This window comes from Hyperolius riggenbachi, chromosome 4 (assembly GCF_040937935.1).
Source record: "Hyperolius riggenbachi isolate aHypRig1 chromosome 4, aHypRig1.pri, whole genome shotgun sequence".
Taxonomy (NCBI): domain Eukaryota; kingdom Metazoa; phylum Chordata; class Amphibia; order Anura; family Hyperoliidae; genus Hyperolius; species Hyperolius riggenbachi.
Genome location: NC_090649.1, coordinates 7,839,269 through 7,865,142, shown reverse-complemented (window position 1 = coordinate 7,865,142; position 25,874 = coordinate 7,839,269). Strand labels below are relative to the sequence as shown.

General features: G+C 45.2%; 57 non-coding genes across 57 annotated transcripts; all 57 read left to right on the top strand.

The window, feature by feature from the left end:
- The first annotated feature begins 625 nt into the window (after window positions 1-625).
- Window positions 626-698, top strand: TRNAV-UAC (transfer RNA valine (anticodon UAC)). Its single transcript has one exon. It is a non-coding gene; the product is annotated as a tRNA-Val (tRNA).
- A 331-nt stretch (window positions 699-1,029) lies between these two features.
- On the top strand, window positions 1,030-1,102 carry TRNAV-AAC (transfer RNA valine (anticodon AAC)). Its single transcript has one exon. It is a non-coding gene; the product is annotated as a tRNA-Val (tRNA).
- Window positions 1,103-1,243: 141 nt separating this feature from the next.
- Window positions 1,244-1,316, top strand: TRNAV-CAC (transfer RNA valine (anticodon CAC)). Its single transcript has one exon. It is a non-coding gene; the product is annotated as a tRNA-Val (tRNA).
- Window positions 1,317-1,994: 678 nt separating this feature from the next.
- Window positions 1,995-2,067, top strand: TRNAV-UAC (transfer RNA valine (anticodon UAC)). Its single transcript has one exon. It is a non-coding gene; the product is annotated as a tRNA-Val (tRNA).
- Window positions 2,068-2,378: 311 nt separating this feature from the next.
- On the top strand, window positions 2,379-2,451 carry TRNAV-AAC (transfer RNA valine (anticodon AAC)). Its single transcript has one exon. It is a non-coding gene; the product is annotated as a tRNA-Val (tRNA).
- A 141-nt stretch (window positions 2,452-2,592) lies between these two features.
- TRNAV-CAC (transfer RNA valine (anticodon CAC)) lies at window positions 2,593-2,665 on the top strand. The gene has a single exon. It is a non-coding gene; the product is annotated as a tRNA-Val (tRNA).
- A 678-nt stretch (window positions 2,666-3,343) lies between these two features.
- On the top strand, window positions 3,344-3,416 carry TRNAV-UAC (transfer RNA valine (anticodon UAC)). Its single transcript has one exon. It is a non-coding gene; the product is annotated as a tRNA-Val (tRNA).
- Window positions 3,417-3,727: 311 nt separating this feature from the next.
- Window positions 3,728-3,800, top strand: TRNAV-AAC (transfer RNA valine (anticodon AAC)). Its single transcript has one exon. It is a non-coding gene; the product is annotated as a tRNA-Val (tRNA).
- Window positions 3,801-3,941: 141 nt separating this feature from the next.
- TRNAV-CAC (transfer RNA valine (anticodon CAC)) lies at window positions 3,942-4,014 on the top strand. The gene has a single exon. It is a non-coding gene; the product is annotated as a tRNA-Val (tRNA).
- A 678-nt stretch (window positions 4,015-4,692) lies between these two features.
- On the top strand, window positions 4,693-4,765 carry TRNAV-UAC (transfer RNA valine (anticodon UAC)). The gene has a single exon. It is a non-coding gene; the product is annotated as a tRNA-Val (tRNA).
- A 311-nt stretch (window positions 4,766-5,076) lies between these two features.
- Window positions 5,077-5,149, top strand: TRNAV-AAC (transfer RNA valine (anticodon AAC)). The gene has a single exon. It is a non-coding gene; the product is annotated as a tRNA-Val (tRNA).
- A 141-nt stretch (window positions 5,150-5,290) lies between these two features.
- TRNAV-CAC (transfer RNA valine (anticodon CAC)) lies at window positions 5,291-5,363 on the top strand. The gene has a single exon. It is a non-coding gene; the product is annotated as a tRNA-Val (tRNA).
- Window positions 5,364-6,041: 678 nt separating this feature from the next.
- On the top strand, window positions 6,042-6,114 carry TRNAV-UAC (transfer RNA valine (anticodon UAC)). Its single transcript has one exon. It is a non-coding gene; the product is annotated as a tRNA-Val (tRNA).
- A 311-nt stretch (window positions 6,115-6,425) lies between these two features.
- TRNAV-AAC (transfer RNA valine (anticodon AAC)) lies at window positions 6,426-6,498 on the top strand. Its single transcript has one exon. It is a non-coding gene; the product is annotated as a tRNA-Val (tRNA).
- Window positions 6,499-6,639: 141 nt separating this feature from the next.
- TRNAV-CAC (transfer RNA valine (anticodon CAC)) lies at window positions 6,640-6,712 on the top strand. Its single transcript has one exon. It is a non-coding gene; the product is annotated as a tRNA-Val (tRNA).
- A 678-nt stretch (window positions 6,713-7,390) lies between these two features.
- Window positions 7,391-7,463, top strand: TRNAV-UAC (transfer RNA valine (anticodon UAC)). Its single transcript has one exon. It is a non-coding gene; the product is annotated as a tRNA-Val (tRNA).
- A 311-nt stretch (window positions 7,464-7,774) lies between these two features.
- TRNAV-AAC (transfer RNA valine (anticodon AAC)) lies at window positions 7,775-7,847 on the top strand. Its single transcript has one exon. It is a non-coding gene; the product is annotated as a tRNA-Val (tRNA).
- A 141-nt stretch (window positions 7,848-7,988) lies between these two features.
- On the top strand, window positions 7,989-8,061 carry TRNAV-CAC (transfer RNA valine (anticodon CAC)). The gene has a single exon. It is a non-coding gene; the product is annotated as a tRNA-Val (tRNA).
- A 678-nt stretch (window positions 8,062-8,739) lies between these two features.
- Window positions 8,740-8,812, top strand: TRNAV-UAC (transfer RNA valine (anticodon UAC)). Its single transcript has one exon. It is a non-coding gene; the product is annotated as a tRNA-Val (tRNA).
- A 311-nt stretch (window positions 8,813-9,123) lies between these two features.
- Window positions 9,124-9,196, top strand: TRNAV-AAC (transfer RNA valine (anticodon AAC)). Its single transcript has one exon. It is a non-coding gene; the product is annotated as a tRNA-Val (tRNA).
- Window positions 9,197-9,337: 141 nt separating this feature from the next.
- On the top strand, window positions 9,338-9,410 carry TRNAV-CAC (transfer RNA valine (anticodon CAC)). Its single transcript has one exon. It is a non-coding gene; the product is annotated as a tRNA-Val (tRNA).
- A 678-nt stretch (window positions 9,411-10,088) lies between these two features.
- Window positions 10,089-10,161, top strand: TRNAV-UAC (transfer RNA valine (anticodon UAC)). The gene has a single exon. It is a non-coding gene; the product is annotated as a tRNA-Val (tRNA).
- A 311-nt stretch (window positions 10,162-10,472) lies between these two features.
- TRNAV-AAC (transfer RNA valine (anticodon AAC)) lies at window positions 10,473-10,545 on the top strand. Its single transcript has one exon. It is a non-coding gene; the product is annotated as a tRNA-Val (tRNA).
- Window positions 10,546-10,686: 141 nt separating this feature from the next.
- TRNAV-CAC (transfer RNA valine (anticodon CAC)) lies at window positions 10,687-10,759 on the top strand. Its single transcript has one exon. It is a non-coding gene; the product is annotated as a tRNA-Val (tRNA).
- Window positions 10,760-11,437: 678 nt separating this feature from the next.
- TRNAV-UAC (transfer RNA valine (anticodon UAC)) lies at window positions 11,438-11,510 on the top strand. The gene has a single exon. It is a non-coding gene; the product is annotated as a tRNA-Val (tRNA).
- Window positions 11,511-11,821: 311 nt separating this feature from the next.
- Window positions 11,822-11,894, top strand: TRNAV-AAC (transfer RNA valine (anticodon AAC)). The gene has a single exon. It is a non-coding gene; the product is annotated as a tRNA-Val (tRNA).
- Window positions 11,895-12,035: 141 nt separating this feature from the next.
- Window positions 12,036-12,108, top strand: TRNAV-CAC (transfer RNA valine (anticodon CAC)). The gene has a single exon. It is a non-coding gene; the product is annotated as a tRNA-Val (tRNA).
- A 678-nt stretch (window positions 12,109-12,786) lies between these two features.
- TRNAV-UAC (transfer RNA valine (anticodon UAC)) lies at window positions 12,787-12,859 on the top strand. The gene has a single exon. It is a non-coding gene; the product is annotated as a tRNA-Val (tRNA).
- Window positions 12,860-13,170: 311 nt separating this feature from the next.
- On the top strand, window positions 13,171-13,243 carry TRNAV-AAC (transfer RNA valine (anticodon AAC)). The gene has a single exon. It is a non-coding gene; the product is annotated as a tRNA-Val (tRNA).
- A 141-nt stretch (window positions 13,244-13,384) lies between these two features.
- Window positions 13,385-13,457, top strand: TRNAV-CAC (transfer RNA valine (anticodon CAC)). The gene has a single exon. It is a non-coding gene; the product is annotated as a tRNA-Val (tRNA).
- Window positions 13,458-14,135: 678 nt separating this feature from the next.
- Window positions 14,136-14,208, top strand: TRNAV-UAC (transfer RNA valine (anticodon UAC)). The gene has a single exon. It is a non-coding gene; the product is annotated as a tRNA-Val (tRNA).
- Window positions 14,209-14,519: 311 nt separating this feature from the next.
- TRNAV-AAC (transfer RNA valine (anticodon AAC)) lies at window positions 14,520-14,592 on the top strand. Its single transcript has one exon. It is a non-coding gene; the product is annotated as a tRNA-Val (tRNA).
- Window positions 14,593-14,733: 141 nt separating this feature from the next.
- TRNAV-CAC (transfer RNA valine (anticodon CAC)) lies at window positions 14,734-14,806 on the top strand. Its single transcript has one exon. It is a non-coding gene; the product is annotated as a tRNA-Val (tRNA).
- Window positions 14,807-15,484: 678 nt separating this feature from the next.
- On the top strand, window positions 15,485-15,557 carry TRNAV-UAC (transfer RNA valine (anticodon UAC)). The gene has a single exon. It is a non-coding gene; the product is annotated as a tRNA-Val (tRNA).
- Window positions 15,558-15,868: 311 nt separating this feature from the next.
- Window positions 15,869-15,941, top strand: TRNAV-AAC (transfer RNA valine (anticodon AAC)). The gene has a single exon. It is a non-coding gene; the product is annotated as a tRNA-Val (tRNA).
- A 141-nt stretch (window positions 15,942-16,082) lies between these two features.
- TRNAV-CAC (transfer RNA valine (anticodon CAC)) lies at window positions 16,083-16,155 on the top strand. The gene has a single exon. It is a non-coding gene; the product is annotated as a tRNA-Val (tRNA).
- Window positions 16,156-16,833: 678 nt separating this feature from the next.
- Window positions 16,834-16,906, top strand: TRNAV-UAC (transfer RNA valine (anticodon UAC)). Its single transcript has one exon. It is a non-coding gene; the product is annotated as a tRNA-Val (tRNA).
- A 311-nt stretch (window positions 16,907-17,217) lies between these two features.
- TRNAV-AAC (transfer RNA valine (anticodon AAC)) lies at window positions 17,218-17,290 on the top strand. The gene has a single exon. It is a non-coding gene; the product is annotated as a tRNA-Val (tRNA).
- A 141-nt stretch (window positions 17,291-17,431) lies between these two features.
- Window positions 17,432-17,504, top strand: TRNAV-CAC (transfer RNA valine (anticodon CAC)). Its single transcript has one exon. It is a non-coding gene; the product is annotated as a tRNA-Val (tRNA).
- A 677-nt stretch (window positions 17,505-18,181) lies between these two features.
- On the top strand, window positions 18,182-18,255 carry TRNAV-UAC (transfer RNA valine (anticodon UAC)). The gene has a single exon. It is a non-coding gene; the product is annotated as a tRNA-Val (tRNA).
- Window positions 18,256-18,566: 311 nt separating this feature from the next.
- Window positions 18,567-18,639, top strand: TRNAV-AAC (transfer RNA valine (anticodon AAC)). Its single transcript has one exon. It is a non-coding gene; the product is annotated as a tRNA-Val (tRNA).
- A 141-nt stretch (window positions 18,640-18,780) lies between these two features.
- TRNAV-CAC (transfer RNA valine (anticodon CAC)) lies at window positions 18,781-18,853 on the top strand. Its single transcript has one exon. It is a non-coding gene; the product is annotated as a tRNA-Val (tRNA).
- A 678-nt stretch (window positions 18,854-19,531) lies between these two features.
- Window positions 19,532-19,604, top strand: TRNAV-UAC (transfer RNA valine (anticodon UAC)). The gene has a single exon. It is a non-coding gene; the product is annotated as a tRNA-Val (tRNA).
- A 311-nt stretch (window positions 19,605-19,915) lies between these two features.
- Window positions 19,916-19,988, top strand: TRNAV-AAC (transfer RNA valine (anticodon AAC)). The gene has a single exon. It is a non-coding gene; the product is annotated as a tRNA-Val (tRNA).
- A 141-nt stretch (window positions 19,989-20,129) lies between these two features.
- TRNAV-CAC (transfer RNA valine (anticodon CAC)) lies at window positions 20,130-20,202 on the top strand. Its single transcript has one exon. It is a non-coding gene; the product is annotated as a tRNA-Val (tRNA).
- Window positions 20,203-20,880: 678 nt separating this feature from the next.
- On the top strand, window positions 20,881-20,953 carry TRNAV-UAC (transfer RNA valine (anticodon UAC)). The gene has a single exon. It is a non-coding gene; the product is annotated as a tRNA-Val (tRNA).
- Window positions 20,954-21,264: 311 nt separating this feature from the next.
- TRNAV-AAC (transfer RNA valine (anticodon AAC)) lies at window positions 21,265-21,337 on the top strand. The gene has a single exon. It is a non-coding gene; the product is annotated as a tRNA-Val (tRNA).
- Window positions 21,338-21,478: 141 nt separating this feature from the next.
- TRNAV-CAC (transfer RNA valine (anticodon CAC)) lies at window positions 21,479-21,551 on the top strand. Its single transcript has one exon. It is a non-coding gene; the product is annotated as a tRNA-Val (tRNA).
- A 678-nt stretch (window positions 21,552-22,229) lies between these two features.
- TRNAV-UAC (transfer RNA valine (anticodon UAC)) lies at window positions 22,230-22,302 on the top strand. Its single transcript has one exon. It is a non-coding gene; the product is annotated as a tRNA-Val (tRNA).
- A 311-nt stretch (window positions 22,303-22,613) lies between these two features.
- Window positions 22,614-22,686, top strand: TRNAV-AAC (transfer RNA valine (anticodon AAC)). The gene has a single exon. It is a non-coding gene; the product is annotated as a tRNA-Val (tRNA).
- A 141-nt stretch (window positions 22,687-22,827) lies between these two features.
- On the top strand, window positions 22,828-22,900 carry TRNAV-CAC (transfer RNA valine (anticodon CAC)). Its single transcript has one exon. It is a non-coding gene; the product is annotated as a tRNA-Val (tRNA).
- A 678-nt stretch (window positions 22,901-23,578) lies between these two features.
- TRNAV-UAC (transfer RNA valine (anticodon UAC)) lies at window positions 23,579-23,651 on the top strand. The gene has a single exon. It is a non-coding gene; the product is annotated as a tRNA-Val (tRNA).
- Window positions 23,652-23,962: 311 nt separating this feature from the next.
- On the top strand, window positions 23,963-24,035 carry TRNAV-AAC (transfer RNA valine (anticodon AAC)). Its single transcript has one exon. It is a non-coding gene; the product is annotated as a tRNA-Val (tRNA).
- Window positions 24,036-24,176: 141 nt separating this feature from the next.
- On the top strand, window positions 24,177-24,249 carry TRNAV-CAC (transfer RNA valine (anticodon CAC)). Its single transcript has one exon. It is a non-coding gene; the product is annotated as a tRNA-Val (tRNA).
- Window positions 24,250-24,927: 678 nt separating this feature from the next.
- TRNAV-UAC (transfer RNA valine (anticodon UAC)) lies at window positions 24,928-25,000 on the top strand. The gene has a single exon. It is a non-coding gene; the product is annotated as a tRNA-Val (tRNA).
- A 311-nt stretch (window positions 25,001-25,311) lies between these two features.
- Window positions 25,312-25,384, top strand: TRNAV-AAC (transfer RNA valine (anticodon AAC)). Its single transcript has one exon. It is a non-coding gene; the product is annotated as a tRNA-Val (tRNA).
- A 141-nt stretch (window positions 25,385-25,525) lies between these two features.
- TRNAV-CAC (transfer RNA valine (anticodon CAC)) lies at window positions 25,526-25,598 on the top strand. The gene has a single exon. It is a non-coding gene; the product is annotated as a tRNA-Val (tRNA).
- The last annotated feature ends 276 nt before the right edge of the window (window positions 25,599-25,874 follow it).

The following is a 25,874-nucleotide window of genomic DNA, read 5'->3' as shown; positions in this document are numbered from 1 at the left end:
TACGCTTGCAAGCTGGCCCTCAATGTGACTGGCCAGTGTCTTTTCTTCACTCACTTTCTCAGGCAACTGCTAATAGCCTCTTTCAGACTGCCTCTCAGCCATCCCTACATGCATATCCATCTAAGAGAGATCTAAAACTCAACTTGCAAAACACCAAGCTTTGTCTCTTTTCCTTCTCCCTAGATACTGCACTATCTAGAAGTAGAACTGTCCTACCACCTGCTTTTTAAGTTTATATTGCCTGGAATTTGCCTTTGACTCCAACCTCCCTTGTCTTCTTCCTATCCAGCCCTTCTCCAAGTACTGCCACTTTGGTTGCCGTCGCATCATCTGCAAAGTTCAGGCTTTCCCAGTAGTTAAGACTTATTATATTTTGCTGCATGCCATGGTTGTCTTTCCCCTCCCCACCTTTCTATTCCCGAATGCCTTTTTTTTTACTCAAGCATACTCTATTGACCTAAGCCCAACATTTTAGATGTTGTTACCTCTCATAGTTACTTTATTGCTCCCTTTCTCATGTGGAAGGTTCTTTTGAGTATTAGTTCCCAATATGCCAGTTGTCTATGTTCCTATGCGAGCACTGCTTTCTTCTTGGTAGCAAAATTGCAATCAGTTTCCACCGGAGGTTTCTGTAGTGTAGTGGTTATCACGTTTGCTTTACACGCAAAAGGTCCCCAGCTCGAAACTGGGCAGAAACAGCGATGCTTTTTGTTCCATAAAGTGGTCTATTCCCCTCCTTTCTAAAGAAGATTTTTGGCCTCCAATGCTAGCTGCACCTTGACAAAACTCACATTAGTCTGCCTACTCCTCTTGATCCAGTTGTCTCCAAGCAAAAGAGCTGGAGTTAGTCCAAAGTAGCGTGTTAGCTTGATCAGGACAGATGTGGATCCTAGTTGTTGCGTGTGGTTAAAATGAGCTGCGTGTGGTTAAAATGAGCTGCACGTGGTTAAAATGAGCTGCACGTGGTTAAAACAAGCTTTGCTTGGGTAAAATGAGCCGCTTGTGGGTACACCCTGAGAAGTGTAGGTGGTTTCTGTAGTGTAGTGGTTATCACGTTCGCCTAACACGCGAAAGGTCCCCAGTTCGAAACTGGACAGAAACATGGCTTTTTCTCTGGTCTTCTTTCCTTTTCACGCAGGCTCCACTTACGCATGCATGAGTATTTACCTGTCTGGCTTAATCATATTCATGAAAAGCTCTACTTTTCCTCTTTCGGGGCTCCAGGACAAGCAAGAAGTGTCTGGTTTCTGTAGTGTAGTGGTTATCACGTTCGCCTCACACGCGAAAGGTCCCCGGTTCGAAACCGGGCAGAAACAGTGTCTACCTCTAACTTTTTGCCATCCAAAGCACTCCTCCTTCCCTTGCTCCATACGCTTGCAAGCTGGCTCTCAATGTGACTGGCCAGTGTCTTTTCTTCACTCACTTTCTCAGGCAACTGCTAATAGCCTCTTTCAGACTGCCTCTCAGCCATCCCTACATGCATATCCATCTAAGAGAGATCTAAAACTCAACTTGCAAAACACCAAGCTTTGTCTCTTTTCCTTCTCCCTAGATACTGCACTATCTAGAAGTAGAACTGTCCTACCACCTGCTTTGTAAGTTTATATTGCCTGGAATTTGCCTTTGACTCCAACCTCCCTTGTCTTCTTCCTATCCAGCCCTTCTCCAAGTACTGCCACTTTGGTTGCCGTCGCATCATCTGCAAAGTTCAGGCTTTCCCAGTAGTTAAGACTTATGATATTTTGCTGCATGCCATGGTTGTCTTTCCCCTCCCCACCTTTCTATTCCCGAATGCCTTTTTTTTTACTCAAGCATACTCTATTGACCTAAGCCCAACATTTTAGATGTTGTTACCTCTCATAGCTACTTTATTGCTCCCTTTCTCATGTGGAAGGTTCTTTTGAGTATTAGTTCCCAATATGCCAGTTGTCTATGTTCCTATGCGAGCACTGCTTTCTTCTTGGTAGGAAAATTGCAATCAGTTTCCACCGGAGGTTTCTGTAGTGTAGTGGTTATCACGTTTCCTTTACACGCAAAAGGTCCCCAGCTCGAAACTGGGCAGAAACAGCGATGCTTTTTGTTCCATAAAGTGGTCTATTCCCCTCCTTTCTAAAGAAGATTTTTGGCCTCCAATGCTAGCTGCACCTTGACAAAACTCACATTAGTCTGCCTACTCCTCTTGATCCAGTTGTCTCCAAGCAAAAGAGCTGGAGTTAGTCCAAAGTAGCGTGTTAGCTTGATCAGGACAGATGTGGATCCTAGTTGTTGCGTGTGGTTAAAATGAGCTGCGTGTGGTTAAAATGAGCTGCACGTGGTTAAAACAAGCTTTGCTTGGGTAAAATGAGCCGCTTGTGGGTACACCCTGAGAAGTGTAGGTGGTTTTTGTAGTGTAGTGGTTATCACGTTCGCCTAACACGCGAAAGGTCCCCAGTTTGAAACTGGGCAGAAACATAGCTTTTTCTCTGGTCTTCTTTCCTTTTCACGCAGGCTCCACTTACGCATGCATGAGTCTTTACCTGTCTGGCTTAATCATATTCATGAAAAGCTCTACTTTTCCTCTTTCAGGGCTCCAGGACAAGCAAGAAGTGTCTGGTTTCTGTAGTGTAGTGGTTATCACGTTCGCCTCACACGCGAAAGGTCCCCGGTTCGAAACCGGGCAGAAACAGTGTCTACCTTTAACTTTTTGCCATCCAAAGCACTCCTCCTTCCCTTGCTCCATACGCTTGCAAGCTGGCCCTCAATGTGACTGGCCAGTGTCTTTTCTTCACTCACTTTCTCAGGCAACTGCTAATAGCCTCTTTCAGACTGCCTCTCAACCATCCCTACATGCATATCCATCTAAGAGAGATCTAAAACTCAACTTGCAAAACACCAAGCTTTGTCTCTTTTCCTTCTCCCTAGATACTGCACTATCTAGAAGTAGAACTGTCCTACCACCTGCTTTGTAAGTTTATATTGCCTGGAATTTGCCTTTGACTCCAACCTCCCTTGTCTTCTTCCTATCCAGCCCTTCTCCAAGTACTGCCACTTTGGTTGCCGTCGCATCATCTGCAAAGTTCAGGCTTTCCCAGTAGTTAAGACTTATGATATTTTGCTGCATGCCATGGTTGTCTTTCCCCTCCCCACCTTTCTATTCCCGAATGCCTTTTTTTTTACTCAAGCATACTCTATTGACCTAAGCCCAACATTTTAGATGTTGTTACCTCTCATAGCTACTTTATTGCTCCCTTTCTCATGTGGAAGGTTCTTTTGAGTATTAGTTCCCAATATGCCAGTTGTCTATGTTCCTATGCGAGCACTGCTTTCTTCTTGGTAGCAAAATTGCAATCAGTTTCCACCGGAGGTTTCTGTAGTGTAGTGGTTATCACGTTTGCTTTACACGCAAAAGGTCCCCAGCTCGAAACTGGGCAGAAACAGCGATGCTTTTTGTTCCATAAAGTGGTCTATTCCCCTCCTTTCTAAAGAAGATTTTTGGCCTCCAATGCTAGCTGCACCTTGACAAAACTCACATTAGTCTGCCTACTCCTCTTGATCCAGTTGTCTCCAAGCAAAAGAGCTGGAGTTAGTCCAAAGTAGCGTGTTAGCTTGATCAGGACAGATGTGGATCCTAGTTGTTGCGTGTGGTTAAAATGAGCTGCGTGTGGTTAAAATGAGCTGCACGTGGTTAAAACAAGCTTTGCTTGGGTAAAATGAGCCGCTTGTGGGTACACCCTGAGAAGTGTAGGTGGTTTCTGTAGTGTAGTGGTTATCACGTTCGCCTAACACGCGAAAGGTCCCCAGTTCGAAACTGGGCAGAAACATGGCTTTTTCTCTGGTCTTCTTTCCTTTTCACGCAGGCTCCACTTACGCATGCATGAGTCTTTACCTGTCTGGCTTAATCATATTCATGAAAAGCTCTACTTTTCCTCTTTCGGGGCTCCAGAACAAGCAAGAAGTGTCTGGTTTCTGTAGTGTAGTGGTTATCACGTTCGCCTCACACGCGAAAGGTCCCCGGTTCGAAACTGGGCAGAAACAGTGTCTACCTTTAACTTTTTGCCATCCAAAGCACTCCTCCTTCCCTTGCTCCATACGCTTGCAAGCTGGCCCTCAATGTGACTGGCCAGTGTCTTTTCTTCACTCACTTTCTCAGGCAACTGCTAATAGCCTCTTTCAGACTGCCTCTCAGCCATCCCTACATGCATATCCATCTAAGAGAGATCTAAAACTCAACTTGCAAAACACCAAGCTTTGTCTCTTTTCCTTCTCCCTAGATACTGCACTATCTAGAAGTAGAACTGTCCTACCACCTGCTTTTTAAGTTTATATTGCCTGGAATTTGCCTTTGACTCCAACCTCCCTTGTCTTCTTCCTATCCAGCCCTTCTCCAAGTACTGCCACTTTGGTTGCCGTCGCATCATCTGCAAAGTTCAGGCTTTCCCAGTAGTTAAGACTCATTATATTTTGCTGCATGCCATGGTTGTCTTTCCCCTCCCCACCTTTCTATTCCCGAATGCCTTTTTTTTTACTCAAGCATACTCTATTGACCTAAGCCCAACATTTTAGATGTTGTTACCTCTCATAGTTACTTTATTGCTCCCTTTCTCATGTGGAAGGTTCTTTTGAGTATTAGTTCCCAATATGCCAGTTGTCTATGTTCCTATGCGAGCACTGCTTTCTTCTTGGTAGCAAAATTGCAATCAGTTTCCACTGGAGGTTTCTGTAGTGTAGTGGTTATCACGTTTGCTTTACACGCAAAAGGTCCCCAGCTCGAAACTGGGCAGAAACAGCGATGCTTTTTGTTCCATAAAGTGGTCTATTCCCCTCCTTTCTAAAGAAGATTTTTGGCCTCCAATGCTAGCTGCACCTTGACAAAACTCACATTAGTCTGCCTACTCCTCTTGATCCAGTTGTCTCCAAGCAAAAGAGCTGGAGTTAGTCCAAAGTAGCGTGTTAGCTTGATCAGGACAGATGTGGATCCTAGTTGTTGCGTGTGGTTAAAATGAGCTGCGTGTGGTTAAAATGAGCTGCACGTGGTTAAAACAAGCTTTGCTTGGGTAAAATGAGCCGCTTGTGGGTACACCCTGAGAAGTGTAGGTGGTTTCTGTAGTGTAGTGGTTATCACGTTCGCCTAACACGCGAAAGGTCCCCAGTTCGAAACTGGGCAGAAACATGGCTTTTTCTCTGGTCTTCTTTCCTTTTCACGCAGGCTCCACTTACGCATGCATGAGTCTTTACCTGTCTGGCTTAATCATATTCATGAAAAGCTCTACTTTTCCTCTTTCGGGGCTCCAGGACAAGCAAGAAGTGTCTGGTTTCTGTAGTGTAGTGGTTATCACGTTCGCCTCACACGCGAAAGGTCCCCGGTTCGAAACCGGGCAGAAACAGTGTCTACCTCTAACTTTTTGCCATCCAAAGCACTCCTCCTTCCCTTGCTCCATACGCTTGCAAGCTGGCTCTCAATGTGACTGGCCAGTGTCTTTTCTTCACTCACTTTCTCAGGCAACTGCTAATAGCCTCTTTCAGACTGCCTCTCAGCCATCCCTACATGCATATCCATCTAAGAGAGATCTAAAACTCAACTTGCAAAACACCAAGCTTTGTCTCTTTTCCTTCTCCCTAGATACTGCACTATCTAGAAGTAGAACTGTCCTACCACCTGCTTTGTAAGTTTATATTGCCTGGAATTTGCCTTTGACTCCAACCTCCCTTGTCTTCTTCCTATCCAGCCCTTCTCCAAGTACTGCCACTTTGGTTGCCGTCGCATCATCTGCAAAGTTCAGGCTTTCCCAGTAGTTAAGACTTATGATATTTTGCTGCATGCCATGGTTGTCTTTCCCCTCCCCACCTTTCTATTCCCGAATGCCTTTTTTTTTACTCAAGCATACTCTATTGACCTAAGCCCAACATTTTAGATGTTGTTACCTCTCATAGCTACTTTATTGCTCCCTTTCTCATGTGGAAGGTTCTTTTGAGTATTAGTTCCCAATATGCCAGTTGTCTATGTTCCTATGCGAGCACTGCTTTCTTCTTGGTAGCAAAATTGCAATCAGTTTCCACCGGAGGTTTCTGTAGTGTAGTGGTTATCACGTTTGCTTTACACGCAAAAGGTCCCCAGCTCAAAACTGGGCAGAAACAGCGATGCTTTTTGTTCCATAAAGTGGTCTATTCCCCTCCTTTCTAAAGAAGATTTTTGGCCTCCAATGCTAGCTGCACCTTGACAAAACTCACATTAGTCTGCCTACTCCTCTTGATCCAGTTGTCTCCAAGCAAAAGAGCTGGAGTTAGTCCAAAGTAGCGTGTTAGCTTGATCAGGACAGATGTGGATCCTAGTTGTTGCGTGTGGTTAAAATGAGCTGCGTGTGGTTAAAATGAGCTGCACGTGGTTAAAACAAGCTTTGCTTGGGTAAAATGAGCCGCTTGTGGGTACACCCTGAGAAGTGTAGGTGGTTTCTGTAGTGTAGTGGTTATAACGTTCGCCTAACACGCGAAAGGTCCCCAGTTCAAAACTGGGCAGAAACATGGCTTTTTCTCTGGTCTTCTTTCCTTTTCACGCAGGCTCCACTTACGCATGCATGAGTCTTTACCTGTCTGGCTTAATCATATTCATGAAAAGCTCTACTTTTCCTCTTTCGGGGCTCCAGGACAAGCAAGAAGTGTCTGGTTTCTGTAGTGTAGTGGTTATCACGTTCGCCTCACACGCGAAAGGTCCCCGGTTCGAAACCGGGCAGAAACAGTGTCTACCTTTAACTTTTTGCCATCCAAAGCACTCCTCCTTCCCTTGCTCCATACGCTTGCAAACTGGCCCTCAATGTGACTGGCCAGTGTCTTTTCTTCACTCACTTTCTCAGGCAACTGCTAATAGCCTCTTTCAGACTGCCTCTCAGCCATCCCTACATGCATATCCATCTAAGAGAGATCTAAAACTCAACTTGCAAAACACCAAGCTTTGTCTCTTTTCCTTCTCCCTAGATACTGCACTATCTAGAAGTAGAACTGTCCTACCACCTGCTTTGTAAGTTTATATTGCCTGGAATTTGCCTTTGACTCCAACCTCCCTTGTCTTCTTCCTATCCAGCCCTTCTCCAAGTACTGCCACTTTGGTTGCCGTCGCATCATCTGCAAAGTTCAGGCTTTCCCAGTAGTTAAGACTTATGATATTTTGCTGCATGCCATGGTTGTCTTTCCCCTCCCCACCTTTCTATTCCCGAATGCCTTTTTTTTTACTCAAGCATACTCTATTGACCTAAGCCCAACATTTTAGATGTTGTTACCTCTCATAGCTACTTTATTGCTCCCTTTCTCATGTGGAAGGTTCTTTTGAGTATTAGTTCCCAATATGCCAGTTGTCTATGTTCCTATGCGAGCACTGCTTTCTTCTTGGTAGCAAAATTGCAATCAGTTTCCACTGGAGGTTTCTGTAGTGTAGTGGTTATCACGTTTGCTTTACACGCAAAAGGTCCCCAGCTTGAAACTGGGCAGAAACAGCGATGCTTTTTGTTCCATAAAGTGGTCTATTCCCCTCCTTTCTAAAGAAGATTTTTGGCCTCCAATGCTAGCTGCACCTTGACAAAACTCACATTAGTCTGCCTACTCCTCTTGATCCAGTTGTCTCCAAGCAAAAGAGCTGGAGTTAGTCCAAAGTAGCGTGTTAGCTTGATCAGGACAGATGTGGATCCTAGTTGTTGCGTGTGGTTAAAATGAGCTGCGTGTGGTTAAAATGAGCTGCACGTGGTTAAAACAAGCTTTGCTTGGGTAAAATGAGCCGCTTGTGGGTACACCCTGAGAAGTGTAGGTGGTTTCTGTAGTGTAGTGGTTATAACGTTCGCCTAACACGCGAAAGGTCCCCAGTTCAAAACTGGGCAGAAACATGGCTTTTTCTCTGGTCTTCTTTCCTTTTCACGCAGGCTCCACTTACGCATGCATGAGTCTTTACCTGTCTGGCTTAATCATATTCATGAAAAGCTCTACTTTTCCTCTTTTGGGGCTCCAGGACAAGCAAGAAGTGTCTGGTTTCTGTAGTGTAGTGGTTATCACGTTCGCCTCACACGCGAAAGGTCCCCGGTTCGAAACCGGGCAGAAACAGTGTCTACCTTTAACTTTTTGCCATCCAAAGCACTCCTCCTTCCCTTGCTCCATACGCTTGCAAACTGGCCCTCAATGTGACTGGCCAGTGTCTTTTCTTCACTCACTTTCTCAGGCAACTGCTAATAGCCTCTTTCAGACTGCCTCTCAGCCATCCCTACATGCATATCCATCTAAGAGAGATCTAAAACTCAACTTGCAAAACACCAAGCTTTGTCTCTTTTCCTTCTCCCTAGATACTGCACTATCTAGAAGTAGAACTGTCCTACCACCTGCTTTGTAAGTTTATATTGCCTGGAATTTGCCTTTGACTCCAACCTCCCTTGTCTTCTTCCTATCCAGCCCTTCTCCAAGTACTGCCACTTTGGTTGCCGTCGCATCATCTGCAAAGTTCAGGCTTTCCCAGTAGTTAAGACTTATGATATTTTGCTGCATGCCATGGTTGTCTTTCCCCTCCCCACCTTTCTATTCCCGAATGCCTTTTTTTTTACTCAAGCATACTCTATTGACCTAAGCCCAACATTTTAGATGTTGTTACCTCTCATAGCTACTTTATTGCTCCCTTTCTCATGTGGAAGGTTCTTTTGAGTATTAGTTCCCAATATGCCAGTTGTCTATGTTCCTATGCGAGCACTGCTTTCTTCTTGGTAGCAAAATTGCAATCAGTTTCCACCGGAGGTTTTTGTAGTGTAGTGGTTATCACATTTGCTTTACACGCAAAAGGTCCCCAGCTCGAAACTGGGCAGAAACAGCAATGCTTTTTGTTCCATAAAGTGGTCTATTCCCCTCCTTTCTAAAGAAGATTTTTGGCCTCCAATGCTAGCTGCACCTTGACAAAACTCACATTAGTCTGCCTACTCCTCTTGATCCAGTTGTCTCCAAGCAAAAGAGCTGGAGTTAGTCCAAAGTAGCGTGTTAGCTTGATCAGGACAGATGTGGATCCTAGTTGTTGCGTGTGGTTAACATGAGCTGCGTGTGGTTAAAATGAGCTGCACGTGGTTAAAACAAGCTTTGCTTGGGTAAAATGAGCCGCTTGTGGGTACACCCTGAGAAGTGTAGGTGGTTTCTGTAGTGTAGTGGTTATCACGTTCGCCTAACACGCGAAAGGTCCCCAGTTCGAAACTGGGCAGAAACATGGCTTTTTCTCTGGTCTTCTTTCCTTTTCACGCAGGCTCCACTTACGCATGCATGAGTCTTTACCTGTCTGGCTTAATCATATTCATGAAAAGCTCTACTTTTCCTCTTTCGGGGCTCCAGGACAAGCAAGAAGTGTCTGGTTTCTGTAGTGTAGTGGTTATCACGTTCGCCTCACACGCGAAAGGTCCCCGGTTCGAAACCGGGCAGAAACAGTGTCTACCTTTAACTTTTTGCCATCCAAAGCACTCCTCCTTCCCTTGCTCCATACGCTTGCAAGCTGGCCCTCAATGTGACTGGCCAGTGTCTTTTCTTCACTCACTTTCTCAGGCAACTGCTAATAGCCTCTTTCAGACTGCCTCTCAGCCATCCCTACATGCATATCCATCTAAGAGAGATCTAAAACTCAACTTGCAAAACACCAAGCTTTGTCTCTTTTCCTTCTCCCTAGATACTGCACTATCTAGAAGTAGAACTGTCCTACCACCTGCTTTGTAAGTTTATATTGCCTGGAATTTGCCTTTGACTCCAACCTCCCTTGTCTTCTTCCTATCCAGCCCTTCTCCAAGTACTGCCACTTTGGTTGCCGTCGCATCATCTGCAAAGTTCAGGCTTTCCCAGTAGTTAAGACTTATGATATTTTGCTGCATGCCATGGTTGTCTTTCCCCTCCCCACCTTTCTATTCCCGAATGCCTTTTTTTTTACTCAAGCATACTCTATTGACCTAAGCCCAACATTTTAGATGTTGTTACCTCTCATAGCTACTTTATTGCTCCCTTTCTCATGTGGAAGGTTCTTTTGAGTATTAGGTCCCAATATGCCAGTTGTCTATGTTCCTATGCGAGCACTGCTTTCTTCTTGGTAGCAAAATTGCAATCAGTTTCCACCGGAGGTTTCTGTAGTGTAGTGGTTATCACGTTTGCTTTACACGCAAAAGGTCCCCAGCTCAAAACTGGGCAGAAACAGCGATGCTTTTTGTTCCATAAAGTGGTCTATTCCCCTCCTTTCTAAAGAAGATTTTTGGCCTCCAATGCTAGCTGCACCTGGACAAAACTCACATTAGTCTGCCTACTCCTCTTGATCCAGTTGTCTCCAAGCAAAAGAGCTGGAGTTAGTCCAAAGTAGCGTGTTAGCTTGATCAGGACAGATGTGGATCCTAGTTGTTGCATGTCGTTAACATGAGCTGCGTGTGGTTAAAATGAGCTGCACGTGGTTAAAACAAGCTTTGCTTGGGTAAAATGAGCTGCTTGTGGGTACACCCTGAGAAGTGTAGGTGGTTTCTGTAGTGTAGTGGTTATCATGTTCGCCTAACACGCGAAAGGTCCCCAGTTCGAAACTGGGCAGAAACATGGCTTTTTCTCTGGTCTTCTTTCCTTTTCACGCAGGCTCCACTTACGCATGCATGAGTCTTTACCTGTCTGGCTTAATCATATTCATGAAAAGCTCTACTTTTCCTCTTTCGGGGCTCCAGGACAAGCAAGAAGTGTCTGGTTTCTGTAGTGTAGTGGTTATCACGTTCGCCTCACACGCGAAAGGTCCCCGGTTCGAAACCGGGCAGAAACAGTGTCTATCTTTAACTTTTTGCCATCCAAAGCACTCCTCCTTCCCTTGCTCCATACGCTTGCAAGCTGGCCCTCAATGTGACTGGCCAGTGTCTTTTCTTCACTCACTTTCTCAGGCAACTGCTAATAGCCTCTTTCAGACTGCCTCTCAGCCATCCCTACATGCATATCCATCTAAGAGAGATCTAAAACTCAACTTGCAAAACACCAAGCTTTGTCTCTTTTCCTTCTCCCTAGATACTGCACTATCTAGAAGTAGAACTGTCCTACCACCTGCTTTGTAAGTTTATATTGCCTGGAATTTGCCTTTGACTCCAACCTCCCTTGTCTTCTTCCTATCCAGCCCTTCTCCAAGTACTGCCACTTTGGTTGCCGTCGCATCATCTGCAAAGTTCAGGCTTTCCCAGTAGTTAAGACTTATGATATTTTGCTGCATGCCATGGTTGTCTTTCCCCTCCCCACCTTTCTATTCCCGAATGCCTTTTTTTTTACTCAAGCATACTCTATTGACCTAAGCCCAACATTTTAGATGTTGTTACCTCTCATAGCTACTTTATTGCTCCCTTTCTCATGTGGAAGGTTCTTTTGAGTATTAGTTCCCAATATGCCAGTTGTCTATGTTCCTATGCGAGCACTGCTTTCTTCTTGGTAGCAAAATTGCAATCAGTTTCCACCGGAGGTTTTTGTAGTGTAGTGGTTATCACGTTTGCTTTACACGCAAAAGGTCCCCAGCTCGAAACTGGGCAGAAACAGCGATGCTTTTTGTTCCATAAAGTGGTCTATTCCCCTCCTTTCTAAAGAAGATTTTTGGCCTCCAATGCTAGCTGCACCTTGACAAAACTCACATTAGTCTGCCTACTCCTCTTGATCCAGTTGTCTCCAAGCAAAAGAGCTGGAGTTAGTCCAAAGTAGCGTGTTAGCTTGATCAGGACAGATGTGGATCCTAGTTGTTGCGTGTGGTTAAAATGAGCTGCGTGTGGTTAAAATGAGCTGCACGTGGTTAAAACAAGCTTTGCTTGGGTAAAATGAGCCGCTTGTGGGTACACCCTGAGAAGTGTAGGTGGTTTATGTAGTGTAGTGGTTATCACGTTCGCCTAACACGCGAAAGGTCCCCAGTTCGAAACTGGGCAGAAACATGGCTTTTTCTCTGGTCTTCTTTCCTTTTCACGCAGGCTCCACTTACGCATGCATGAGTCTTTACCTGTCTGGCTTAATCATATTCATGAAAAGCTCTACTTTTCCTCTTTCGGGGCTCCAGGACAAGCAAGAAGTGTCTGGTTTCTGTAGTGTAGTGGTTATCACGTTCGCCTCACACGCGAAAGGTCCCCGGTTCGAAACCGGGCAGAAACAGTGTCTACCTTTAACTTTTTGCCATCCAAAGCACTCCTCCTTCCCTTGCTCCATACACTTGCAAGCTGGCCCTCAATGTGACTGGCCAGAGTCTTTTCTTCACTCACTTTCTCAGGCAACTGCTAATAGCCTCTTTCAGACTGCCTCTCAGCCATCCCTACATGCATATCCATCTAAGAGAGATCTAAAACTCAACTTGCAAAACACCAAGCTTTGTCTCTTTTCCTTCTCCCTAGATACTGCACTATCTAGAAGTAGAACTGTCCTACCACCTGCTTTGTAAGTTTATATTGCCTGGAATTTGCCTTTGACTCCAACCTCCCTTGTCTTCTTCCTATCCAGCCCTTCTCCAAGTACTGCCACTTTGGTTGCCGTCGCATCATCTGCAAAGTTCAGGCTTTCCCAGTAGTTAAGACTTATGATATTTTGCTGCATGCCATGGTTGTCTTTCCCCTCCCCACCTTTCTATTCCCGAATGCCTTTTTTTTTACTCAAGCATACTCTATTGACCTAAGCCCAACATTTTAGATGTTGTTACCTCTCATAGCTACTTTATTGCTCCCTTTCTCATGTGGAAGGTTCTTTTGAGTATTAGTTCCCAATATGCCAGTTGTCTATGTTCCTATGCGAGCACTGCTTTCTTCTTGGTAGCAAAATTGCAATCAGTTTCCACCGGAGGTTTCTGTAGTGTAGTGGTTATCACGTTTGCTTTACACGCAAAAGGTCCCCAGCTCGAAACTGGGCAGAAACAGCGATGCTTTTTGTTCCATAAAGTGGTCTATTCCCCTCCTTTCTAAAGAAGATTTTTGGCCTCCAATGCTAGCTGCACCTTGACAAAACTCACATTAGTCTGCCTACTCCTCTTGATCCAGTTGTCTCCAAGCAAAAGAGCTGGAGTTAGTCCAAAGTAGCGTGTTAGCTTGATCAGGACAGATGTGGATCCTAGTTGTTGCGTGTGGTTAAAATGAGCTGCGTGTGGTTAAAATGAGCTGCACGTGGTTAAAACAAGCTTTGCTTGGGTAAAATGAGCCGCTTGTGGGTACACCCTGAGAAGTGTAGGTGGTTTCTGTAGTGTAGTGGTTATCACGTTCGCCTAACACGCGAAAGGTCCCCAGTTCGAAACTGGGCAGAAACATGGCTTTTTCTCTGGTCTTCTTTCCTTTTCACGCAGGCTCCACTTACGCATGCATGAGTCTTTACCTGTCTGGCTTAATCATATTCATGAAAAGCTCTACTTTTCCTCTTTCGGGGCTCCAGGACAAGCAAGAAGTGTCTGGTTTCTGTAGTGTAGTGGTTATCACGTTCGCCTCACACGCGAAAGGTCCCCGGTTCGAAACCGGGCAGAAACAGTGTCTACCTTTAACTTTTTGCCATCCAAAGCACTCCTCCTTCCCTTGCTCCATACGCTTGCAAGCTGGCCCTCAATGTGACTGGCCAGTGTCTTTTCTTCACTCACTTTCTCAGGCAACTGCTAATAGCCTCTTTCAGACTGCCTCTCAGCCATCCCTACATGCATATCCATCTAAGAGAGATCAAAAACTCATCTTGCAAAACACCAAGCTTTGTCTCTTTTCCTTCTCCCTAGATACTGCACTATCTAGAAGTAGAACTGTCCTACCACCTGCTTTGTAAGTTTATATTGCCTGGAATTTGCCTTTGACTCCAACCTCCCTTGTCTTCTTCCTATCCAGCCCTTCTCCAAGTACTGCCACTTTGGTTGCCGTCGCATCATCTGCAAAGTTCAGGCTTTCCCAGTAGTTAAGACTTATGATATTTTGCTGCATGCCATGGTTGTCTTTCCCCTCCCCACCTTTCTATTCCCGAATGCCTTTTTTTTTACTCAAGCATACTCTATTGACCTAAGCCCAACATTTTAGATGTTGTTACCTCTCATAGCTACTTTATTGCTCCCTTTCTCATGTGGAAGGTTCTTTTGAGTATTAGTTCCCAATATGCCAGTTGTCTATGTTCCTATGCGAGCACTGCTTTCTTCTTGGTAGCAAAATTGCAATCAGTTTCCACCGGAGGTTTCTGTAGTGTAGTGGTTATCACGTTTGCTTTACACGCAAAAGGTCCCCAGCTCAAAACTGGGCAGAAACAGCGATGCTTTTTGTTCCATAAAGTGGTCTATTCCCCTCCTTTCTAAAGAAGATTTTTGGCCTCCAATGCTAGCTGCACCTTGACAAAACTCACATTAGTCTGCCTACTCCTCTTGATCCAGTTGTCTCCAAGCAAAAGAGCTGGAGTTAGTCCAAAGTAGCGTGTTAGCTTGATCAGGACAGATGTGGATCCTAGTTGTTGCGTGTGGTTAACATGAGCTGCGTGTGGTTAAAATGAGCTGCACGTGGTTAAAACAAGCTTTGCTTGGGTAAAATGAGCCGCTTGTGGGTACACCCTGAGAAGTGTAGGTGGTTTCTGTAGTGTAGTGGTTATCACGTTCGCCTAACACGCGAAAGGTCCCCAGTTCGAAACTGGGCAGAAACATGGCTTTTTCTCTGGTCTTCTTTCCTTTTCACGCAGGCTCCACTTACGCATGCATGAGTCTTTACCTGTCTGGCTTAATCATATTCATGAAAAGCTCTACTTTTCCTCTTTCGGGGCTCCAGGACAAGCAAGAAGTGTCTGGTTTCTGTAGTGTAGTGGTTATCACGTTCGCCTCACACGCGAAAGGTCCCCGGTTCGAAACCGGGCAGAAACAGTGTCTATCTTTAACTTTTTGCCATCCAAAGCACTCCTCCTTCCCTTGCTCCATACGCTTGCAAGCTGGCCCTCAATGTGACTGGCCAGTGTCTTTTCTTCACTCACTTTCTCAGGCAACTGCTAATAGCCTCTTTCAGACTGCCTCTCAGCCATCCCTACATGCATATCCATCTAAGAGAGATCTAAAACTCAACTTGCAAAACACCAAGCTTTGTCTCTTTTCCTTCTCCCTAGATACTGCACTATCTAGAAGTAGAACTGTCCTACCACCTGCTTTGTAAGTTTATATTGCCTGGAATTTGCCTTTGACTCCAACCTCCCTTGTCTTCTTCCTATCCAGCCCTTCTCCAAGTACTGCCACTTTGGTTGTCGTCGCATCATCTGCAAAGTTCAGGCTTTCCCAGTAGTTAAGACTTATGATATTTTGCTGCATGCCATGGTTGTCTTTCCCCTCCCCACCTTTCTATTCCCGAATGCCTTTTTTTTTACTCAAGCATACTCTATTGACCTAAGCCCAACATTTTAGATGTTGTTACCTCTCATAGCTACTTTATTGCTCCCTTTCTCATGTGGAAGGTTCTTTTGAGTATTAGTTCCCAATATGCCAGTTGTCTATGTTCCTATGCGAGCACTGCTTTCTTCTTGGTAGCAAAATTGCAATCAGTTTCCACCGGAGGTTTTTGTAGTGTAGTGGTTATCACGTTTGCTTTACACGCAAAAGGTCCCCAGCTCGAAACTGGGCAGAAACAGCGATGCTTTTTGTTCCATAAAGTGGTCTATTCCCCTCCTTTCTAAAGAAGATTTTTGGCCTCCAATGCTAGCTGCACCTTGACAAAACTCACATTAGTCTGCCTACTCCTCTTGATCCAGTTGTCTCCAAGCAAAAGAGCTGGAGTTAGTCCAAAGTAGCGTGTTAGCTTGATCAGGACAGATGTGGATCCTAGTTGTTGCGTGTGGTTAACATGAGCTGCGTGTGGTTAAAATGAGCTGCACGTGGTTAAAACAAGCTTTGCTTGGGTAAAATGAGCCGCTTGTGGGTACACCCTGAGAAGTGTAGGTGGTTTCTGTAGTGTAGTGGTTATCACGTTCGCCTAACACGCGAAAGGTCCCCAGTTCGAAACTGGGCAGAAACATGGCTTTTTCTCTGGTCTTCTTTCCTTTTCACGCAGGCTCCACTTACGCATGCATGAGTCTTTACCTGTCTGGCTTAATCATATTCATGAAAAGCTCTACTTTTCCTCTTTCGGGGCTCCAGGACAAGCAAGAAGTGTCTGGTTTCTGTAGTGTAGTGGTTATCACGTTCGCCTCACACGCGAAAGGTCCCCGGTTCGAAACCGGGCAGAAACAGTGTCTATCTTTAACTTTTTGCCATCCAAAGCACTCCTCCTTCCCTTGCTCCATACGCTTGCAAGCTGGCCCTCAATGTGACTGGCCAGTGTCTTTTCTTCACTCACTTTCTCAGGCAACTGCTAATAGCCTCTTTCAGACTGCCTCTCAGCCATCCCTACATGCATATCCATCTAAGAGAGATCTAAAACTCAACTTGCAAAACACCAAGCTTTGTCTCTTTTCCTTCTCCCTAGATACTGCACTATCTAGAAGTAGAACTGTCCTACCACCTGCTTTGTAAGTTTATATTGCCTGGAATTTGCCTTTGACTCCAACCTCCCTTGTCTTCTTCCTATCCAGCCCTTCTCCAAGTACTGCCACTTTGGTTGTCGTCGCATCATCTGCAAAGTTCAGGCTTTCCCAGTAGTTAAGACTTATGATATTTTGCTGCATGCCATGGTTGTCTTTCCCCTCCCCACCTTTCTATTCCCGAATGCCTTTTTTTTTACTCAAGCATACTCTATTGACCTAAGCCCAACATTTTAGATGTTGTTACCTCTCATAGCTACTTTATTGCTCCCTTTCTCATGTGGAAGGTTCTTTTGAGTATTAGTTCCCAATATGCCAGTTGTCTATGTTCCTATGCGAGCACTGCTTTCTTCTTGGTAGCAAAATTGCAATCAGTTTCCACCGGAGGTTTTTGTAGTGTAGTGGTTATCACGTTTGCTTTACACGCAAAAGGTCCCCAGCTCGAAACTGGGCAGAAACAGCGATGCTTTTTGTTCCATAAAGTGGTCTATTCCCCTCCTTTCTAAAGAAGATTTTTGGCCTCCAATGCTAGCTGCACCTTGACAAAACTCACATTAGTCTGCCTACTCCTCTTGATCCAGTTGTCTCCAAGCAAAAGAGCTGGAGTTAGTCCAAAGTAGCGTGTTAGCTTGATCAGGACAGATGTGGATCCTAGTTGTTGCGTGTGGTTAAAATGAGCTGCGTGTGGTTAAAATGAGCTGCACGTGGTTAAAACAAGCTTTGCTTGGGTAAAATGAGCCGCTTGTGGGTACACCCTGAGAAGTGTAGGTGGTTTCTGTAGTGTAGTGGTTATCACGTTCGCCTAACACGCGAAAGGTCCCCAGTTCGAAACTGGGCAGAAACATGGCTTTTTCTCTGGTCTTCTTTCCTTTTCACGCAGGCTCCACTTACGCATGCATGAGTCTTTACCTGTCTGGCTTAATCATATTCATGAAAAGCTCTACTTTTCCTCTTTCGGGGCTCCAGGACAAGCAAGAAGTGTCTGGTTTCTGTAGTGTAGTGGTTATCACGTTCGCCTCACACGTGAAAGGTCCCCGGTTCGAAACCGGGCAGAAACAGTGTCTACCTTTAACTTTTTGCCATCCAAAGCACTCCTCCTTCCCTTGCTCCATACGCTTGCAAGCTGGCCCTCAATGTGACTGGCCAGTGTCTTTTCTTCACTCACTTTCTCAGGCAACTGCTAATAGCCTCTTTCAGACTGCCTCTCAGCCATCCCTACATGCATATCCATCTAAGAGAGATCTAAAACTCAACTTGCAAAACACCAAGCTTTGTCTCTTTTCCTTCTCCCTAGATACTGCACTATCTAGAAGTAGAACTGTCCTACCACCTGCTTTGTAAGTTTATATTGCCTGGAATTTGCCTTTGACTCCAACCTCCCTTGTCTTCTTCCTATCCAGCCCTTCTCCAAGTACTGCCACTTTGGTTGCCGTCGCATCATCTGCAAAGTTCAGGCTTTCCCAGTAGTTAAGACTTATGATATTTTGCTGCATGCCATGGTTGTCTTTCCCCTCCCCACCTTTCTATTCCCGAATGCCTTTTTTTTTACTCAAGCATACTCTATTGACCTAAGCCCAACATTTTAGATGTTGTTACCTCTCATAGCTACTTTATTGCTCCCTTTCTCATGTGGAAGGTTCTTTTGAGTATTAGTTCCCAATATGCCAGTTGTCTATGTTCCTATGCGAGCACTGCTTTCTTCTTGGTAGCAAAATTGCAATCAGTTTCCACCGGAGTTTTCTGTAGTGTAGTGGTTATCACGTTTGCTTTACACGCAAAAGGTCCCCAGCTCAAAACTGGGCAGAAACAGCGATGCTTTTTGTTCCATAAAGTGGTCTATTCCCCTCCTTTCTAAAGAAGATTTTTGGCCTCCAATGCTAGCTGCACCTTGACAAAACTCACATTAGTCTGCCTACTCCTCTTGATCCAGTTGTCTCCAAGCAAAAGAGCTGGAGTTAGTCCAAAGTAGCGTGTTAGCTTGATCAGGACAGATGTGGATCCTAGTTGTTGCGTGTGGTTAACATGAGCTGCGTGTGGTTAAAATGAGCTGCACGTGGTTAAAACAAGCTTTGCTTGGGTAAAATGAGCCGCTTGTGGGTACACCCTGAGAAGTGTAGGTGGTTTCTGTAGTGTAGTGGTTATCACGTTTGCCTAACACGCGAAAGGTCCCCAGTTCGAAACTGGGCAGAAACATGGCTTTTTCTCTGGTCTTCTTTCCTTTTCACGCAGGCTCCACTTACGCATGCATGAGTCTTTACCTGTCTGGCTTAATCATATTCATGAAAAGCTCTACTTTTCCTCTTTCGGGGCTCCAGGACAAGCAAGAAGTGTCTGGTTTCTGTAGTGTAGTGGTTATCACGTTCGCCTCACACGCGAAAGGTCCCCGGTTCGAAACCGGGCAGAAACAGTGTCTACCTTTAACTTTTTGCCATCCAAAGCACTCCTCCTTCCCTTGCTCCATACGCTTGCAAGCTGGCCCTCAATGTGACTGGCCAGTGTCTTTTCTTCACTCACTTTCTCAGGCAACTGCTAATAGCCTCTTTCAGACTGCCTCTCAGCCATCCCTACATGCATATCCATCTAAGAGAGATCTAAAACTCAACTTGCAAAACACCAAGCTTTGTCTCTTTTCCTTCTCCCTAGATACTGCACTATCTAGAAGTAGAACTGTCCTACCACCTGCTTTGTAAGTTTATATTGCCTGGAATTTGCCTTTGACTCCAACCTCCCTTGTCTTCTTCCTATCCAGCCCTTCTCCAAGTACTGCCACTTTGGTTGCCGTCGCATCATCTGCAAAGTTCAGGCTTTCCCAGTAGTTAAGACTTATGATATTTTGCTGCATGCCATGGTTGTCTTTCCCCTCCCCACCTTTCTATTCCCGAATGCCTTTTTTTTTACTCAAGCATACTCTATTGACCTAAGCCCAACATTTTAGATGTTGTTACCTCTCATAGCTACTTTATTGCTCCCTTTCTCATGTGGAAGGTTCTTTTGAGTATTAGTTCCCAATATGCCAGTTGTCTATGTTCCTATGCGAGCACTGCTTTCTTCTTGGTAGCAAAATTGCAATCAGTTTCCACCGGAGGTTTCTGTAGTGTAGTGGTTATCACGTTTGCTTTACACGCAAAAGGTCCCCAGCTCGAAACTGGGCAGAAACAGCGATGCTTTTTGTTCCATAAAGTGGTCTATTCCCCTCCTTTCTAAAGAAGATTTTTGGCCTCCAATGCTAGCTGCACCTTGACAAAACTCACATTAGTCTGCCTACTCCTCTTGATCCAGTTGTCTCCAAGCAAAAGAGCTGGAGTTAGTCCAAAGTAGCGTGTTAGCTTGATCAGGACAGATGTGGATCCTAGTTGTTGCGTGTGGTTAAAATGAGCTGCGTGTGGTTAAAATGAGCTGCACGTGGTTAAAACAAGCTTTGCTTGGGTAAAATGAGCCGCTTGTGGGTACACCCTGAGAAGTGTAGGTGGTTTCTGTAGTGTAGTGGTTATCATGTTCGCCTAACACGCGAAAGGTCCCCAGTTCGAAACTGGGCAGAAACATGGCTTTTTCTCTGGTCTTCTTTCCTTTTCACGCAGGCTCCACTTACGCATGCATGAGTCTTTACCTGTCTGGCTTAATCATATTCATGAAAAGCTCTACTTTTCCTCTTTCGGGGCTCCAGGACAAGCAAGAAGTGTCTGGTTTCTGTAGTGTAGTGGTTATCACGTTCGCCTCACACGCGAAAGGTCCCCGGTTCGAAACCGGGCAGAAACAGTGTCTACCTTTAACTTTTTGCCATCCAAAGCACTCCTCCTTCCCTTGCTCCATACACTTGCAAGCTGGCCCTCAATGTGACTGGCCAGTGTCTTTTCTTCACTCACTTTCTCAGGCAACTGCTAATAGCCTCTTTCAGACTGCCTCTCAGCCATCCCTACATGCATATCCATCTAAGAGAGATCTAAAACTCAACTTGCAAAACACCAAGCTTTGTCTCTTTTCCTTCTCCCTAGATACTGCACTATCTAGAAGTAGAACTGTCCTACCACCTGCTTTGTAAGTTTATATTGCCTGGAATTTGCCTTTGACTCCAACCTCCCTTGTCTTCTTCCTATCCAGCCCTTCTCCAAGTACTGCCACTTTGGTTGCCGTCGCATCATCTGCAAAGTTCAGGCTTTCCCAGTAGTTAAGACTTATGATATTTTGCTGCATGCCATGGTTGTCTTTCCCCTCCCCACCTTTCTATTCCCGAATGCCTTTTTTTTTACTCAATCATACTCTATTGACCTAAGCCCAACATTTTAGATGTTGTTACCTCTCATAGCTACTTTATTGCTCCCTTTCTCATGTGGAAGGTTCTTTTGAGTATTAGTTCCCAATATGCCAGTTGTCTATGTTCCTATGCGAGCACTGCTTTCTTCTTGATAGCAAAATTGCAATCAGTTTCCACCGGAGGTTTCTGTAGTGTAGTGGTTATCACGTTTGCTTTACACGCAAAAGGTCCCCAGCTCGAAACTGGGCAGAAACAGCGATGCTTTTTGTTCCATAAAGTGGTCTATTCCCCTCCTTTCTAAAGAAGATTTTTGGCCTCCAATGCTAGCTGCACCTTGACAAAACTCACATTAGTCTGCCTACTCCTCTTGATCCAGTTGTCTCCAAGCAAAAGAGCTGGAGTTAGTCCAAAGTAGCGTGTTAGCTTGATCAGGACAGATGTGGATCCTAGTTGTTGCGTGTGGTTAAAATGAGCTGCGTGTGGTTAAAATGAGCTGCACGTGGTTAAAACAAGCTTTGCTTGGGTAAAATGAGCTGCTTGTGGGTACACCCTGAGAAGTGTAGGTGGTTTCTGTAGTGTAGTGGTTATCACGTTCGCCTAACCCGCGAAAGGTCCCCAGTTCGAAACTGGGCAGAAACATGGCTTTTTCTCTGGTCTTCTTTCCTTTTCACGCAGGCTCCACTTACGCATGCATGAGTCTTTACCTGTCTGGCTTAATCATATTCATGAAAAGCTCTACTTTTCCTCTTTCGGGGCTCCAGGACAAGCAAGAAGTGTCTGGTTTCTGTAGTGTAGTGGTTATCACGTTCGCCTCACACGCGAAAGGTCCCCGGTTCGAAACCGGGCAGAAACAGTGTCTACCTTTAACTTTTTGCCATCCAAAGCACTCCTCCTTCCCTTGCTCCATACGCTTGCAAGCTGGCCCTCAATGTGACTGGCCAGTGTCTTTTCTTCACTCACTTTCTCAGGCAACTGCTAATAGCCTCTTTCAGACTGCCTCTCAGCCATCCCTACATGCATATCCATCTAAGAGAGATCTAAAACTCAACTTGCAAAACACCAAGCTTTGTCTCTTTTCCTTCTCCCTAGATACTGCACTATCTAGAAGTAGAACTGTCCTACCACCTGCTTTGTAAGTTTATATTGCCTGGAATTTGCCTTTGACTCCAACCTCCCTTGTCTTCTTCCTATCCAGCCCTTCTCCAAGTACTGCCACTTTGGTTGCCGTCGCATCATCTGCAAAGTTCAGGCTTTCCCAGTAGTTAAGACTTATGATATTTTGCTGCATGCCATGGTTGTCTTTCCCCTCCCCACCTTTATATTCCCGAATGCCTTTTTTTTTACTCAAGCATACTCTATTGACCTAAGCCCAACATTTTAGATGTTGTTACCTCTCATAGCTACTTTATTGCTCCCTTTCTCATGTGGAAGGTTCTTTTGAGTATTAGTTCCCAATATGCCAGTTGTCTATGTTCCTATGCGAGCACTGCTTTCTTCTTGGTAGCAAAATTGCAATCAGTTTCCACCGGAGGTTTCTGTAGTGTAGTGGTTATCACGTTTGCTTTACACGCAAAAGGTCCCCAGCTCGAAACTGGGCAGAAACAGCGATGCTTTTTGTTCCATAAAGTGGTCTATTCCCCTCCTTTCTAAAGAAGATTTTTGGCCTCCAATGCTAGCTGCACCTTGACAAAACTCACATTAGTCTGCCTACTCCTCTTGATCCAGTTGTCTCCAAGCAAAAGAGCTGGAGTTAGTCCAAAGTAGCGTGTTAGCTTGATCAGGACAGATGTGGATCCTAGTTGTTGCGTGTGGTTAACATGAGCTGCGTGTGGTTAAAATGAGCTGCACGTGGTTAAAACAAGCTTTGCTTGGGTAAAATGAGCCGCTTGTGGGTACACCCTGAGAAGTGTAGGTGGTTTCTGTAGTGTAGTGGTTATCACGTTCGCCTAACACGCGAAAGGTCCCCAGTTCGAAACTGGGCAGAAACATGGCTTTTTCTCTGGTCTTCTTTCCTTTTCACGCAGGCTCCACTTACGCATGCATGAGTCTTTACCTGTCTGGCTTAATCATATTCATGAAAAGCTCTACTTTTCCTCTTTCGGGGCTCCAGGACAAGCAAGAAGTGTCTGGTTTCTGTAGTGTAGTGGTTATCACGTTCGCCTCACACGCGAAAGGTCCCCGGTTCGAAACCGGGCAGAAACAGTGTCTATCTTTAACTTTTTGCCATCCAAAGCACTCCTCCTTCCCTTGCTCCATACGCTTGCAAGCTGGCCCTCAATGTGACTGGCCAGTGTCTTTTCTTCACTCACTTTCTCAGGCAACTGCTAATAGCCTCTTTCAGACTGCCTCTCAGCCATCCCTACATGCATATCCATCTAAGAGAGATCTAAAACTCAACTTGCAAAACACCAAGCTTTGTCTCTTTTCCTTCTCCCTAGATACTGCACTATCTAGAAGTAGAACTGTCCTACCACCTGCTTTGTAAGTTTATATTGCCTGGAATTTGCCTTTGACTCCAACCTCCCTTGTCTTCTTCCTATCCAGCCCTTCTCCAAGTACTGCCACTTTGGTTGTCGTCGCATCATCTGCAAAGTTCAGGCTTTCCCAGTAGTTAAGACTTATGATATTTTGCTGCATGCCATGGTTGTCTTTCCCCTCCCCACCTTTCTATTCCCGAATGCCTTTTTTTTTACTCAAGCATACTCTATTGACCTAAGCCCAACATTTTAGATGTTGTTACCTCTCATAGCTACTTTATTGCTCCCTTTCTCATGTGGAAGGTTCTTTTGAGTATTAGTTCCCAATATGCCAGTTGTCTATGTTCCTATGCGAGCACTGCTTTCTTCTTGGTAGCAAAATTGCAATCAGTTTCCACCGGAGGTTTTTGTAGTGTAGTGGTTATCACGTTTGCTTTACACGCAAAAGGTCCCCAGCTCGAAACTGGGCAGAAACAGCGATGCTTTTTGTTCCATAAAGTGGTCTATTCCCCTCCTTTCTAAAGAAGATTTTTGGCCTCCAATGCTAGCTGCACCTTGACAAAACTCACATTAGTCTGCCTACTCCTCTTGATCCAGTTGTCTCCAAGCAAAAGAGCTGGAGTTAGTCCAAAGTAGCGTGTTAGCTTGATCAGGACAGATGTGGATCCTAGTTGTTGCGTGTGGTTAAAATGAGCTGCGTGTGGTTAAAATGAGCTGCACGTGGTTAAAACAAGCTTTGCTTGGGTAAAATGAGCCGCTTGTGGGTACACCCTGAGAAGTGTAGGTGGTTTCTGTAGTGTAGTGGTTATCACGTTCGCCTAACACGCGAAAGGTCCCCAGTTCGAAACTGGGCAGAAACATGGCTTTTTCTCTGGTCTTCTTTCCTTTTCACGCAGGCTCCACTTACGCATGCATGAGTCTTTACCTGTCTGGCTTAATCATATTCATGAAAAGCTCTACTTTTCCTCTTTCGGGGCTCCAGGACAAGCAAGAAGTGTCTGGTTTCTGTAGTGTAGTGGTTATCACGTTCGCCTCACACGTGAAAGGTCCCCGGTTCGAAACCGGGCAGAAACAGTGTCTACCTTTAACTTTTTGCCATCCAAAGCACTCCTCCTTCCCTTGCTCCATACGCTTGCAAGCTGGCCCTCAATGTGACTGGCCAGTGTCTTTTCTTCACTCACTTTCTCAGGCAACTGCTAATAGCCTCTTTCAGACTGCCTCTCAGCCATCCCTACATGCATATCCATCTAAGAGAGATCTAAAACTCAACTTGCAAAACACCAAGCTTTGTCTCTTTTCCTTCTCCCTAGATACTGCACTATCTAGAAGTAGAACTGTCCTACCACCTGCTTTGTAAGTTTATATTGCCTGGAATTTGCCTTTGACTCCAACCTCCCTTGTCTTCTTCCTATCCAGCCCTTCTCCAAGTACTGCCACTTTGGTTGCCGTCGCATCATCTGCAAAGTTCAGGCTTTCCCAGTAGTTAAGACTTATGATATTTTGCTGCATGCCATGGTTGTCTTTCCCCTCCCCACCTTTCTATTCCCGAATGCCTTTTTTTTTACTCAAGCATACTCTATTGACCTAAGCCCAACATTTTAGATGTTGTTACCTCTCATAGCTACTTTATTGCTCCCTTTCTCATGTGGAAGGTTCTTTTGAGTATTAGTTCCCAATATGCCAGTTGTCTATGTTCCTATGCGAGCACTGCTTTCTTCTTGGTAGCAAAATTGCAATCAGTTTCCACCGGAGGTTTCTGTAGTGTAGTGGTTATCACGTTTGCTTTACACGCAAAAGGTCCCCAGCTCGAAACTGGGCAGAAACAGCGATGCTTTTTGTTCCATAAAGTGGTCTATTCCCCTCCTTTCTAAAGAAGATTTTTGGCCTCCAATGCTAGCTGCACCTTGACAAAACTCACATTAGTCTGCCTACTCCTCTTGATCCAGTTGTCTCCAAGCAAAAGAGCTGGAGTTAGTCCAAAGTAGCGTGTTAGCTTGATCAGGACAGATGTGGATCCTAGTTGTTGCGTGTGGTTAAAATGAGCTGCGTGTGGTTAAAATGAGCTGCACGTGGTTAAAACAAGCTTTGCTTGGGTAAAATGAGCCGCTTGTGGGTACACCCTGAGAAGTGTAGGTGGTTTCTGTAGTGTAGTGGTTATCATGTTCGCCTAACACGCGAAAGGTCCCCAGTTCGAAACTGGGCAGAAACATGGCTTTTTCTCTGGTCTTCTTTCCTTTTCACGCAGGCTCCACTTACGCATGCATGAGTCTTTACCTGTCTGGCTTAATCATATTCATGAAAAGCTCTACTTTTCCTCTTTCGGGGCTCCAGGACAAGCAAGAAGTGTCTGGTTTCTGTAGTGTAGTGGTTATCACGTTCGCCTCACACGCGAAAGGTCCCCGGTTCGAAACCGGGCAGAAACAGTGTCTACCTTTAACTTTTTGCCATCCAAAGCACTCCTCCTTCCCTTGCTCCATACACTTGCAAGCTGGCCCTCAATGTGACTGGCCAGTGTCTTTTCTTCACTCACTTTCTCAGGCAACTGCTAATAGCCTCTTTCAGACTGCCTCTCAGCCATCCCTACATGCATATCCATCTAAGAGAGATCTAAAACTCAACTTGCAAAACACCAAGCTTTGTCTCTTTTCCTTCTCCCTAGATACTGCACTATCTAGAAGTAGAACTGTCCTACCACCTGC